Below are 15,240 nucleotides of genomic sequence, written 5' to 3' on the forward strand. Positions count from 1 at the left end.
AGGATAGTGGAAGCCCTCCCCTATGTTGTTGTTGTTGTTGTTGTTGTTGTTGTTGTTGCAGGATAGTGGAAGCCTCCCCTGTTGTTGTTGTTGTTATTGTTTTTGCTTGTTTTTAGTGAGCCAGGGTTGGTCACCTTTACAAAAACATTGTAGAAGAAAGAATTCAGGAAATTTATTTCCAAATCAAATGAAAAATCAGTGTAATGTGTACACTTTAGTTTTATCATCTTTATATATAGGGATCTATTTTATAAATAGGATCTATTTTAGGGATGGCGGTCTCTAATTTTACCACGAGGTGGCACCAAAGCACCACCTTCCATAAATAGGGAGCTAGTCACTAACTTAGTCATAATTTAGGGATGGCAGTCTCTGATTTTACCACAAGATGGAACCAAAGTGCCATTGTTTCCATTCTAGAATTTACAGCTTACAAACTAATGAAGTTTGTCCTTAGAAATGTGCTAAAATTGAAAATGATTTTTTTAAAGATGAAAGCTTTTTCAAATGTAGACAAAAAATACTTCCTAATAACCTAAAAGTAAGCAAACCTTTAGGAAATTTCAATGGAGGTAAATATCTATAGTCTTAGTCTTATATATATAGCAACAGTTTTGTAACTGAACAATGTTAATTGCAAAAACATTATTTTCTTTGACTTTGATTATCTTTATCCAAGTTCCATGAAAATGGGAAGAATAATTTAGAGGCTCACAGCAACTTCTTTTAAATAAGCCAAAGGCCATTTGAATGGTTAGGATTAATTTGCTTTCATGACACTAAATTTATCTAACATCTTTTATTTCCTATAAAAATTAGAGAAAAAAATGAAACCATTTATAGAGGATTAAGAACAGTTGACCTGTTCTTAATAAGCTCTGGTGGACTCTATCCCCTCCAGGCCAATGTTGCTTTATGGACTGATCCCGGGACCAAGACATGAAAGGTAGACCTGCTGCTGGACAAATTGGGGCTTCCCTGATGAAGGATTTTGTTTGGAGACACGGATGTCCTTGCTTAGCTTCACAAAGCCTGCATTGCACTCCAAAACGCTTCTCCCTTAGTCTCTCAGTCCTTTTCATTCCATCTCTTTCTTGCCTGGAACCAGACCTTCCACTAGCTCAACACCCAGACTTGGCCTGCCTCAGTCTACTCCCTCCCCAGCCCCACATAGATGTTTCCTTTAATCAATGTTTCACACATGTAACCTTGTATTAGGGTTTGTGTCTAAGAAGACCCTGCTTGTACCATTCTCTAGCAGGAGGCCATAATTTGGGGGAAGAGGTTACATCAAGACTGGGAGTTTTTAAACACTGACAATCCAGGGTCCATCTCTGAACTACTCTAATGAAAACAATGGAGTTCTCTGTGAATTCTGTTTTCAAAATCTCCCCGGGTGACTTCTGTATAGACAGAGCTGTGTCAACCAAAACTCCTTAGTAGAGTTGATCCTGAAGAGTAGAAACTTAGTAGGTCCTCCTAAAGGAAGGTAGAGCCAGAGAGGGGTCTCAGAAGGTAGAGGGGCCTTCTTGCCAATACCTTAACCTGAGATTGATCCCAGAGACTCACAAGGTGTACAAAGAGTCTGATCAGCTGTCCTCAATCTTTCATACTATACATAGCACAGCATGTCCATGTATGTACACACACACACCCCGCATACACACACATCTATAAATACATAAATTAATAAAATCTTTAAAGAAATCTAAAATTATTCAGCAAATAATGCATTATTATAAACTTGAAGGAGTAAACAAAGAAAGCTGTTGTAATGTTTCCTTATCAGCTCAGCATCTCCCATCTTCCAGTTTCATAAGAATTTTAGCTTTCTGGGCTGGAGAGATGGCTCAGCGGTTAAGAGCACTGTCTGCTCTTCCGAAGGTCCTGAGTTCAAATCCCAGCAACCACATGGTGGCTCACAACCATCCGTAACAAGATCTGACTCCTTCTGGGGTGTCTGAAAACAGCTACAGTGTACTTACATATAATAAATAAATAAATCTTTAAAAAAAAAGAATTTTAGCTTTCTCTATTGCTCTTCAAAGTGACTTATATGGTTTAATATTAAGCATGACCTGGGAAGAGAGAGGTAGCAGGAAAGATAAATTGTATCATGTCTGGCCAAACAGAGGGAATGGTCAGAGTCAGTCCTGGTCCAGAAGAGCTGATAAAAAAAAGGAACACAAATGTACAAATGTTGTCGTTAACAAACAACGACAACAACAAAACATAAAAGACTTAAAACTCTCATACTGAGATTTTAAATCACATACTGAGCCATGGCCCCCAAGAAATCCATCCTGAAACATCCTAATATTCCGTAGCATTGACTAAATCTTCCTGGTGTTTTGGTTTCTATTTTTGTTTGGTTGGTTTTTGAGTGGGGAAGTAGAAGGTTTTGTTTTGTTTTTGCTTTACCATTTTTCAAAGAAACCAGATTACTATTTAGGGTTGGTAATATACTTTATAAAGAAGTTAAGTTACTCTGGACTAGAGAGTTGGCTCAGCAGTTAAAAGCTCTTGCTGTACTTGCAAAGGACCCATGCTCAGTTCCCAGCACCCTCGTGGTGGCTTACAACCATCAGGAAACTCCAGTTCCAGGGGATACAATGAATTCTTCTGACCATCAAGGGAACCAAGCAGGCAAAATACACATATACATAAAATAGTTAAGTCATTTAAGGAAAATTTAAAACTGAAAGCATTGCATCCAGATGTTTTCTTTCAAAAGTTAAAGATGGGCTGCAGGGATGGCTCAGTGGTTAAGAGCACTGTTCCAGAGGTCCTGAGTTCAAGTCCCAGCAACCATATGGTAGCTCACAACCATCTGTAATAGGATCCAATGCCTTCTTCTGGTGTATCTATCTGAAAACCACTACAGTGTACTCATATAAATAAATAAACTTTTTTTTAAAAAGATGGAAAAGTTAAAGACATGTTTAAAAACTTCAGTAGAAGGAGGATGGTTATCACCATTATTGTCATCATCTTTCTCTTCCTCCTCTTCCTCCTCCTCCTCCTCATTGTCACATCATCATTGTCATCATCCTCATCATCATCGTCCTTGTCACAGTGTTAAGAACTAGGACTCAGACGCATCCAGCATATACTCTACCTCTGAGCCACATACCCTAACTCTTGTGCATATCTTTAAAAAATATTTAGTATCCAGGTTAGGAAAAGAAAGGCAATTCATAGAATATGAAGGCCTCCCTCTAGTTTCTGTTGAAATTTTCTGCTCAGGTAAAAGTTCCCCCTTTTCTATATTTCCTCCCATACCTGTTCATGTAGACAAGGAAAACTTCAAAGGGCATTTCTCTGCTTTACCATCAACACATCACCCCAAAGTCTGCTTTTTCTTGTGTATGTAGTTTACATGTACTTCTGTAAAATAATTGTCTCATGCTAAGGTCTTTGTAAAGCGTTGAAATCTTTTACAGAATTCTGAAATGTATCCAATTTAGTCTATCAAGGTGGAGCAGCAGGTAAAGATCTTTGCTAGTGAGGCCGAGAAGCTGAGTTCAGTCCCACACGGAGGAAGGAGAGACCTGAACCCCACAAGCTGACTTCCACACATACACAGTAGTGTATGTAGCACATACATGCCACCCAATCACACAATTAATTGTTTTTTAAAGTACTCTTTAAAAGGAGAAAAACAAAAATAAAGAAGAGGAAAAGGGTGGGAGGAGGAGGAGGAAGAAGAAAAAGTAATAATCCCACAATTTGATGATGAAACAGAGTTGGCGCTTTGGTCTTAACCAATGAGTGCTAACTCATCATGACCAGGTGAGAATTACCCTGGTTTCCTGTCTTGATTTCTCCCCATTTGTTCTTCTCTTAATGCCTAGGTTCTTAGGCACGTAATTTCTGGGTTTTTCACCTCTAGCTTATATACTTTAGACTTAGGACATACATGTGTTTGTTATACAATTCAACCATTCCCTGGAGGATCATTCTCCTCATGGGTTAGAACTGAAGGAAAGGTGAGGGAAAGATCAGATTCACAAAGGTTTAGGGATATAGGTGTAAGTGGGGGGATATTTTTGATATTGATCTGAATGTTTTAGAACTTGGTATCACTGTAGGTCTTGGAAAGAGCAAAAGGGCATCTCACCTGGAGTTATCCAAGCAGGCGAGGAGATTAAGGAAGGGACTGATGGTTACAAAACAGGCTGACTCCAAGAATGTCCTTCCGCCAGCCCTTCCACGGCTTCACAGCCAGCCTGCACATCCTAAGCAGGATGCCTCCCACGGATGGTATTTACTGATTCCAGCCAGCCCTAGCCATTGCTCCACACCTGTCAGAAGAGCCATGACACCAGATTTAACTACACATGTGGTTCAAAAGATGTTTGTTTTCAATTTGTCAATAATCTCACATCATTGATTGTACATTGTTTTAAATCATCTTCCCAAATTAGACACAAGTTTCCATTCTTAGTAATAGCATGCTATGGACACCAAAACATGGAAGCAAAGGACGAACATGCTAAAGCAAATGACATCAGACATGACTGCACTGCATGCTTTAGTGCATGTGAGAGTGCTTCCACTCCAAAGCCCTACATGCAAACATGAAGAGTCAGAGCACAGAAACCCCACTGCTATTCGTGCAAATGATGCAAATAGTGATTATTTTGTAGCTTTAACTGTTAGAGCTGGTGCATATTAGCTATCTGCTCAGGAAAGACGAGACTTTATATCTTCTATATTCTCTTAGTTGATTATGGCTTACCATGCCTTTGTGTGCATGTGTATCTGATACATCCACATGTGTGCATAATATACATATTTAGCATCTAACTTCACCTGATGTTTGATACTTATGCTTTTACTTCCACTCAATAGCCGTTTCTTACGGCCATGAGGTTACATCAGGTAAACATATTTGGGGTACATTTTGAATAAAAGATAACACAGACTCTCAGTGTTCAGAATATCCCTGAGCCATTCATTCGAGAAAGAGGGATTTTTTTGACGCTTGTAATGGTTTCTTTTGGTCTTGCTTTCCAACACAATCTTTAGTACAAGTTTGCTTAGACATCACATTTTTATTGTTTGATCTCAACTCACCAGAAAAGAAGGGCAGCACTGAGGCAAAGCCTTCTAAATGTTACATTGTCTCCCAGTAGTCAGTTTCCAAAGGTAAGAGTTCAATAGCTAGGCAGTGGTGGCACACATCTTTAGTCCCAGCACTTGGCAGATTTCTGGGTTTGAGGCCAGTCTGGTATACAGAGTGAGTTCCAAGACAGCCAGGGTGACACAGGGAAACCCTGTCTTATACAAACAAACAAATAAATAAATAAACAAATAAACAAAAAAGAAAGTTCAATAAAGGATTTGCACTTTGCAAAACTGCATTGGGAACCCAGTTGTGGCCTATGAGCTACCTAATCCAAATCTTAATTTATATAATAATAATAGTAATAATAATAATAATGACAATGATGAATGACAGGATTTTCCCTGTCCAATCACACTAAAATATTAGTACAGCGGGAGACCTGTGATTGGACGGGAAAAGGGAGGCAGAGTGAAGCGTTGCAGAGACAAAGACCATCTCAGGAGAGAAGCAAGAGCTAAAATGGAGATGGACCCACAGGAAGAGCCAGATCCAGCATGGATCTTTTAATAGTCACAAGTAGTTCTGATATCATAAAGGATGGAATATTTGGGATAATTTTTCTAATCTAGGTGGGCAGCTTTTATCATCAGTTGGCTCTAAAATTACTGTATTGGCATCCATATGAATTGAGAATTTATTGATACATAAATCTGGTTTATTAAAAGCATCAAGAGTTTTGTTTCTGGGTGCTGTGGTGGCTGACCGCAGGGTGGTCGGTCGTTGCGCGGGGCTGGCATGGTAGAGAACTCCGGAGCTCCGGTCCCGCTGGAGAGTTGGCAGGCAGAGAAAGTAAGTAGCCAGGCCCCGCCAGAGAGACCGCCAAGTTGAGATGACCCGGCTGGAGCCACACGTGCCCCACCAGAGCATACTAGTAGCACGGTTTCACTTTTTAATATTTCCCACAACAATCATGATCTGAGAGAACTTCTGGGTAAGAAGACCTGATGAAGGAGAAGAATCAAAGCAAAAGCTAATACTTGAAAAGGGAAGGCAGGAAGGTCAAGAGGTCAAGGGTCAGTGGTTCATGCTTTAATTCCAGCATTCAGGGGACAAAAGTAGACAGATCACCCTACCCTCCTGAGTTTGAAGCCAGTCTAGTCTACATAGCAACTTCCAGGCCAGTGAGGACCACATAACTTCCAGGCCAGTGAGGATGCCATTAACTGAGGCGGGGATGGGGGGGGGTGGGAGTCGGGGTGGGGGTGGGGGGTTTGAGGGTGGGATTCAAGATAATTCTACACTACATAGCGAGTTTGAGACCATCCTGGTCTCCACATAGAACTGGGCGAATGGGGTTTACTCTATTCCAAAGAAAGACGGACTGTCAGAAAATCATTGTGAAGAGAGAAAAAATACAGGTAGCTCACAGAAAAGCCATGGTGAAGACAACTGTAGCTGTAGATTCCAGAGGTTAGGGTGGAAGGGAAGATTTCTGTTGTTGTTGTTTGTTTGTTTGTTTGTTTGTTTTTTTTTTTGAGACAGGGTTTCCCTGTGTAGCCCTGGCTGTCCTGGAACTCACTCTGTAGACCAGGCTGGCCTTGAACTCAGAGATCCGCCTGCCTCTGCCTCCCAGAGTGCTGGGATTATAGGCGTGCACCACCACCACCCGGCTGGAAGGGAAGATTTCTAATGGTAAGTCCACTGGCCCTGGTAAATCTGGAAATCCTAACTTTGTTATAAGTTCAAAGTCCTTATAAACTTCAAATACAGTGCAGGTTTTTATGAGACAGTGGTTCATTCCTCCAATTGAACACCCATACTATCACTCCATATGAGGTAAAGGATTGGCACTGTCTTAGAAAGAACTTATTTAGTTACTAAATAATTATTTAATTACTACTAAATAACTCTAACTGAGCTCCTATGGGCACCAGTGAACAAGAAAGAAACAGGACAGGGAACTTGAACTTAACCTACCACATCCCCAGGATGATAGACAGCCCTGGGAGGTAGTTGTGGACAGCAAGGGGGGGCAGATAATGATGAGCAGAAAAGTGTAGGCAGCAGGACCCTCAGCTCAGGGAGTGAAGTATACAGGGAGACAGCCCTACCCTCACTTGCCAGGCATGGATCTCATCAGCCCAGACTCACCTTGGAGTTTGGTAGCTCTGTGTGAGAGCTCAGCCGTGAATCAACCTCCAGATCTACCTACCCACAATTCATATCTGTTAAGCCTGAACACTTGGATGCTTCAGTGGTCTCCTAGGTACCCACAACTGCATCCCTCCAGCAAGTGGTACCATTCGAGCATGAAGATGGAGCTTCTGTCTGTACAGATTTTAGTGCTGTGTTTGCTTCTTCCATCCTCCATCCCTAGCATCAGCCACCTCAAGCTAGAGAGACATGACAAAGTTCACAGGACTGAGTTCTCAAGAATAGGCTGTTCAATAAGATCATCAAAACTGGAGGAGATATATCTGAGCCACAGGATGCAAAAATAATGTTTACAGAAAAGAGAACTATGAGAGAACAAATATGCTCTGTGGTAACCTGAATCAGGGGTATTCCCCAACGGTTTATGTAGCTGATCACTTGATCCCCTGTTTGTGGTGATGCTTGGGGACGTTATGAACTTTTAGCATATGGAGCCTGACTGGAGAAAGTTCTTTTCCAGGGGTGGGTTTTCACAGTTGAGAGTTCCACTCATCCCACTTCTAGGTTGGTCTTTCTGCTCCCTGCGTGCAGATGAAGAAGTTACTCAGCTTTCTGCTCTTCTGTCTCCTCCACCATTCTAGACTCTCTCCCAGAGAGAACCAGAAGCCAAAGAACCATTCTTCCTTAAGTTTCCTTTGGTCCTGCTATTTTACAACAGTGACAAAGTCACCAGTACACGGCCCAAATGACATGTACTACATGTTAAACTACATACTTCACAAATGTTACAGTGGAGAAAATGCTGGATGAAGACATCTAACTAATAAAAATGATCAGAAAATACAAAATAAATAGTCAGCAAAGTCAGCAGCAGAAGAGAAATTCTGAAATCTGGATAAGAAAACTGAGTAAGTTATATGAAAAAGTAGGAGATATGGGAAGGAAAATTGTGCAAAGAAATTGAGAGCATCTTTGTGATCTCGTCAAGATGGCAAAAATATGAAACAGGAAAATAATAAGGGTTGCTTACATTATAAAACCATCAAGGTCTCAAATAAATAACTTTATAGTGCAGTTCAAAATCTTAGACAAACAAGAATAAACCAAACCCCAAAGCAGCGAGCAACAAGAAAAAATAAAAATTAAGGCACAAATTAATGAAATGGAAACTAAAAGGACAATACAAACATAATCAAGCAAAATGTTGAGTCCTTGAAAAGACAGATAATACTGGCATACCCCTGCAAACTGAAATGAAAGAGAGAAAGAAGACACAGATAATATAATTAGAGATGAAAAACAGAGGTATTACAGACTCCAGTGAAGTCCTTGGGTTAATTTAAAGATACTTAAAAGTTACATATCCTAAAACACCAGAAAATCTAGAAAGACAGGATAAGTACCTAGTCACATGTTATCTACCAAATTAAAGCAAGAATGTGCAATCCACTTCCTAGCCATAGATCACAGCAAAGCAGAAATATTGAAGCAGTTATAAAATGTATCCCCACAAAGAAAAGTCCAGGACTGTGTGAACTTACTGAAGAATTTCCCAAACATTGAAGGAAGAACTGTATTCCTCAAACTGTTCCACAAAATAGAAAAGGAAGAGATACTACAGGATTCATTCTACAAGGCCAGTATTACCCTGACACCAAACCCAGTAAGGAGATAAAAACAAAAGTAAACTAATCTCCCCGCTGAATACAGACACAAACTTGTAAAATAGTATTCTTGCAAACATCAACACCTGATCATACACCATGACTAAGATGGTTTCATCTCAGGGTTGCAAGTTTAGTTCAACATTTCCAAGATGATATATGTAACACTTAAAGACAGAGATCATACTATTGTCTCAATAGATGCAGAAAAGGCCTTTAACAAAATTAAAATATTTGATTATAATAAACTCCCTAAGGGAACTAAGAATATAAGGGATATACCTCATCTTATTTTTTTTATTTTTAAAATTATCTTATTTATTTTATTTTTCTTTTTTAATTTTTTTTGTTTGGTTTTGTTGTTGTTGTTGTTTTGTTTTCTTTTGTTTTTTTGAGACAGGGTTTCTCTGTGTACCCTTGGCTGTCCTGGAACTCACTTTGTAGACCAGGCTGGCCTCGAACTCAGAAATCCGCCTGCCTCGGCCTCCTAAGTGCTGGGATTAAAGGCGTGCACCACCACCACCACCACCACCACCACCACCACCACCACCACCCGGCTTTAATCTTTTTTTTTTTTTACACTCTCATTGTTATCACTCTCCCATTCTGCTCTCTGACAGTTCCTCATCCCATTCCTCCTCCCCTGTCCTCAAGAGGATGTCCCCATCACACACACACACACACACCACACACACACACACACACACACACACACACACACCCCGCCAGGCCTCCCCATTCCCTGAAGCCTCACATCTCTCAAGGTTTAGGTGCATCTTCTCTCACTGAGGCCAGACCAGGCAGTCCTCTGCTGTGTATGTGTCAGGGGCCTTGGACCAGCTAGTGTGTGCTACCTGGTGGGTAGCTCAGTGTTTGAGAGATCTCAAGGGTCCTGGTTAGTTGAAACTGCTGGTCTTCCTATGGGGTAACCCTCCTCCTTGTCTTCTTCCAGCCTTTCCCTAATTCAACCACAGGGGTCCCCAGCTTCTGTCCTTTGGTTGGATGTCAGTCCAACCAATATGGATATATGCTTCTGTTAGCCAGCTGATTGTGGGGCCTCTTGGAGAACAACCATGTTAGGCTCCTATAATAGTAGGCATCAGTAATCAAAAATTCATATGGACACACAAAAGTTCCTGAGTAGCCAAAACAATACTAGACAGGAAAAGAAATGCTAGAGGCAGCACAAACTCAAACTATATTGCAGAGCTATAGTTACAAAACCTGCGTGGCAATTGCACAAACACTGACATGTAGATAGGTGGAATATAATACAGGGTCTATACCTAAACTCAAACAGCTACAGCTACTTGATTTTTGACAAAGGTGCCTAAACATAGCATGGGAAAGGGAGGCTCTTCAACAAATGGTGTTAGGGAAAGTTTACATACTCCTTTGGAAGAATCAAACTCCCTACTCAATGTCACCCTACTCAATTCAGACAGTTATGAAAAATCTGAAATCACTAGAGAAAAGTTAGGTAAAACAGCAGCACAGGAAATAATCCCAAGGTTAAAGAAATTGAGTTGTGCGAAATTGAAAAGGTTCTGTACAATAGAAGAAACAATCCCTAGGGTGAAGAGACTACCTATAGTGGAGAAGGCTATGACAGCCACACATCCTACAGGAATTAACTAGTCTTTACTACTTTGTGGGATCTTCTTCTCCCACCCTTTATCCCTGCCCTATCTACCTCCTTTCACTAGATAGGAGAGAAAGAAGGGTAGGAGAGAGAGACCCATGAAACTCATTTCTTTCCTTTTGTTTCTTCTTTAAGCCTGACTACTATGACTACTAATAAACTGCAAACACTCCCACCCCCAAACCCAACACCAAATCCGCTTACTGGGACTCTGGCATTTATATACACCTGAAAAGTTCCCAGAATCCCAAACATTACACAATCACAGAAACTATCTGCAGCCAGCAAAAAACATGCCTCTGCTAGAGCACGAGGCAAATCATAGTCATCTGCTGCAGACAGCCCAAAACAGCCCTATATCCCCCACGCCTGGGACTAAAATGAAAGCAAGTTCTTCTATGAAGTTTTTGTTTTTTAAAGAAAAAGAAATTTCAGAATTGTCACTACAAATGAACACCTAGATCACAGGAGGAGCTGTGCAAATGAAACACTAAAATAACAAACCATATAGTCAACAAATGGGCTGATGAAACCAGACAGACACTCCTCAGGAGAAAGAATGCAAATGCCCAATAGACATGCAAGCATTCACCACGTTTACCCATCCATGTTTACCCAGTCACTATAGCTATGCACCACCAACAATAAACACCGATTAGGATGCAGAGAAAGAAGAACCTTTATATAATGAGAGTGGGACTGTAAACCGGTGCTGCCACGATAGAAGTTAGTGTGTGGGTGTCTCAAAAATTCCTGAAGGCAGAGGCTGGCAAGAGAGCTAAGCAGGTAAAACTGCATGCCATGCAAGGCTGGAGACCTGCATCAGATCCCTGGAACCCCTGTGAAGATGGATGGAGAGAACTGGCTCCACAAATTTGTCCTTTGGCCTACACATGCACACCCCCCCACACACACACAACCATGAACATACACACACATCATTGAAAATTAATTGAATTAAAAAAAAGAAAACTACTCACCATAGGTCCTTAGCATTCTCTTGAAGACATTCCTGAAGGAGGAAGTCAGCTTACCACCGAAATATTTGCACTTCATGCCTAGGGCTTCACAATAGCAAAAACAAAAACAAACAAATCAAAAAAAAAAAAAAAAAAAAAAAGAAAAGAAAAGAAAAAGAGAAACCTTTCAACAGGTGAGAGGATAGAGGAAATGTGGCTCCTGCGAATAATGGAATTTTATGCAGTCCCAGAGGAAACCGCAGCTTTTACAAGAACTGGAAATGATTGTTAAGCAAAAGAAGCCAGACTCAAAAAGACCAATTCCCCAGTGTCCTCTCAAATGCAAACTACAGATTTAAAGTGGAGTGAGGCCACTGGAAGAAGAAAGCAGACTATGAAAAGGAAGGAAGAGATCTTAATTGAGAGTGGACAGTAAAAGGCAGGAAAAGATGAGATAAATACAAGGAACGGGAAATCAGAAGGGAGCTACTGAGGGAGAAAGGGTAACAGCAGGGGGGCCCTGGGAAGCTATGAGACAGGCAGGGTGGGGGTGTCGGGGCAGCAGGGTAAGGATGGACAGGAACAAGTGCACTGAGATATAGGCAAGAAAATGCCATGATAAAACCCACTACTTTCTATATTAAAAAGGAAAAACAGCTGGGTACGGTGGCACAGGGAAGGAAGGGAAGGAGATTCTCTGTGAATTTGAAGCCATCCTGGTCTCCATCATGAGCTCCAGGGTAGCCAGGACTACATAGACTCTGACTCAAAAACAAACATAACAACAACACAAACAAACAGACCATAAACATAAGCAGAAAGAAAATCTTATTGGAATAAAAACAGCAATAACTGCTGGTTTATGCGTTTTTTGTTGATTACTTTTGAGCTACAATAGTGAATTGAAGAATTGTGATAGATACCTTAAAAAAAACAAACAAACAAACAAACTTAAAATACTTACTTAGTATTGGACCTTAACAGGAACTCTATTGATGTTTACAGTAAACTTGTACTTTAACATTGAGTTAAATTCTCAGACTACTGGGGGAAATTATTTCAATGGAGCATAATATAACAATGAAAATAAATTAAGAACAGCCATTAACGTTCCAACCATGAGGGAAAACTCATAAGTTGAGTGCAAAACAAAGCAAGTTGCAGAAAAGTATTGAATGATACTTTCCTAAGCAATACTGTACATTGTTTAGGGACACAATGAAGGCGTGTAGCTATGCATGGGAACCAACTATGACATTTACAAAATGCTTGCTTTGCAGGGAGTGGAAGAAATAAAGAATGGGGAGGAAGACAAAGAGAAATTCAACCATATTTGTAACATTTTATTTTATAAGCGGCTGGCTGTAAATTCATACTTGTGAAATCAGAGATATTTCATGAAAAGAGAAACTCTGTAGAGTTGTTGATTTTTTCTTTCTTTCTTTTTTTTTTTGGATTTTATTTTTTATTCCCTACCCCCCACCCCACCCCACCCCACCCCACCCCACCCCACCCCGAGACAGGGTTTCTCTGTATAGCCCTGGCTGTCCTGGAACTCACTCTGTAGACCAGGCTGGCCTCGAACTCAGAAATCCGCCTGCCTCTGTCTCCCAGAGTGCAGGGATTACAGGCGGGCGCCACCACCACCCGGTTTAGTTGTTGATTTTCAACCTGTCAATCATTTCCTTACTGGCCTAGAGCCCCTACTGTTCCAGTTTTAGTGTGGTTTTAACATTGGACTTTTACCTATCGGGTAGGACATCTATATATACCCTGTTAAGGTCCTTTTTATAAGAGTGTCAGGGTGGTGGGGCCCTGTGGCCCAAGTCCAGCTCCTCTACACATCAGCCCAGTACCCTTTGCCCATGGGCACCAAAGTGAGCGTCCCCAGACGGGAGCCTCCTTCACTTCCGGTGCTCAAAGGGCACAGCAACCAGGCCATACGGTTTTCTTCCGTTTCCTTTCAACACAGTCTCCCTGTGTAGCCCATGCTGGGATTGGCCTTATGTTCTCTATGTTCAGCCTCCAAAGCGCTAGAGCTACAGTTTGCACCAGCACAGCCACTTCTCAGGCTGAGGCCCTTACCTCCCTGCGGGTGCCACAGAAGGACACATCTGTGGTGCCGAGAGAAGAAGCTCTCTTCTGCAGACTAGGACTTTGGCTTTCTTTCGAGTTTTGCCAAGGTTGTACTTGAGTTATCGTGACATCTTCCCTGGGCTTAGGCGAGATCGGTAGTCATTTGGGATATTGCGTTTCTTCATTTCATTCTGGTTGTATGCTCTATCAGGACAATTTGTCACAGAGGTAAAAACCAGTAGATAAATTCATTCAATGGGAGGCTCACTGAAGAGTAACCATAGGGTTAGGAATATGAACCTTCTTCTTTTCTGTTTTGTTGTTGGTTTTGTTGTGTTGTTGTTGTTTGTTTGTTGCTGTTTTGTCTTTTCAAAACCAAATTTCTCTGTATAACAAGCCCTGACTGTTTTTAAACTCACAGAGATCTGTGGGTTTTTTTTTTTTTTTTTTTTTTTTTTTTTTAATAATAGTGTACATGTGATTCTTATAACTACTGGAATTTGGAAACACTTGATGCATATATGTGTTTTGCCTGCATGTAGTGTGTTTAACATATACACATGCATGCTTGATGCTAATGGAGGCCAAGAGAACGTCAGATGCCGTGGACTTGGAGTCACAGACGGTTGTGAGTCACCACGAGGGTGCTAGAAACAGAGCCCTATCTTCTCTGAGCCACTGATATAGCAAAAAGTATACTGAAGAAGTTGTGTTTTTAAGAAGACTTTAATTATCAATTAGAATTAGATTTTTTTCTCACTTTATTTACTCATGAAATTTGCTAAAAAGTAATAGAAATGGAAAAACAAAAACAAAAAACAAGTTGAGGAAGCTTCTGGAATACCAACCAGACCAGGATTCAGATGATCTTAGGCAGAAGGAAGAACACCGTATCCAATAGAGTCTGATGCCTTGTCTATAAAGTCAGAGCACCATTTCCTTTTTAAAGTTCTCTTTCAACCTTACAGTGAGGAAATTCATCTTTTATTTTTTAATTAATTAATTAATTAATCTGGTTTTTTGAGACCGGGTTTCTCTGTGGAGCCCTGGTTGTCCTGGAACTCACTCTGTAGAGCAGGCTGGCCTCGAACTCAGAAATCTGCCTGCCTCTGCCTCCCAAGTGCTGGGATCAAAGGCATACCTAACAGCACTGCCCGGCCTGAAATTCATCATTCTTAAAACTTGTCAGTATTTACTGATTCACTAGCATATGTTTATGGTATACCGAGCCAACCTGGCTTTATTATTTTATTATTTAGCATAAATTCTTTGATGTAGTGATGGCAGGTTTTTTTTTTTTCAGGAAATCGTCTAGCTCTTCGTTAATTTATTTACACTTTCATTTTTTTCTTATTTGCATGTGGTGGCTAGTTAACTTTATACAATATAGATATTTTAATGCCTTTCTTGCTATAACCTAATGGGTTCATTAAAGATGTGTACAATCTAGAGTAAAACAACCCAAAGGCCTGGCAGAAACCAGGAAAAAGGCACCGAGAAAGTTGTATTATTTTTCCTATAAAGATTATGTGGGTCTTAGGCCACAAGGGGGAAAAGCCCAGAAAAAGGAAGGAATGCTGATAGTTAACACACAAGTTGTTTCTGGTGTGTCAAGGGCAGTCAACTGGTACTCAAATGTTCTCTTCCAGTGCTGGGAAACGCCACCTCCTTGGA

The sequence above is a fragment of the Apodemus sylvaticus genome, chromosome 5, assembly GCF_947179515.1.
Source record: "Apodemus sylvaticus chromosome 5, mApoSyl1.1, whole genome shotgun sequence".
NCBI lineage: Eukaryota > Metazoa > Chordata > Mammalia > Rodentia > Muridae > Apodemus > Apodemus sylvaticus.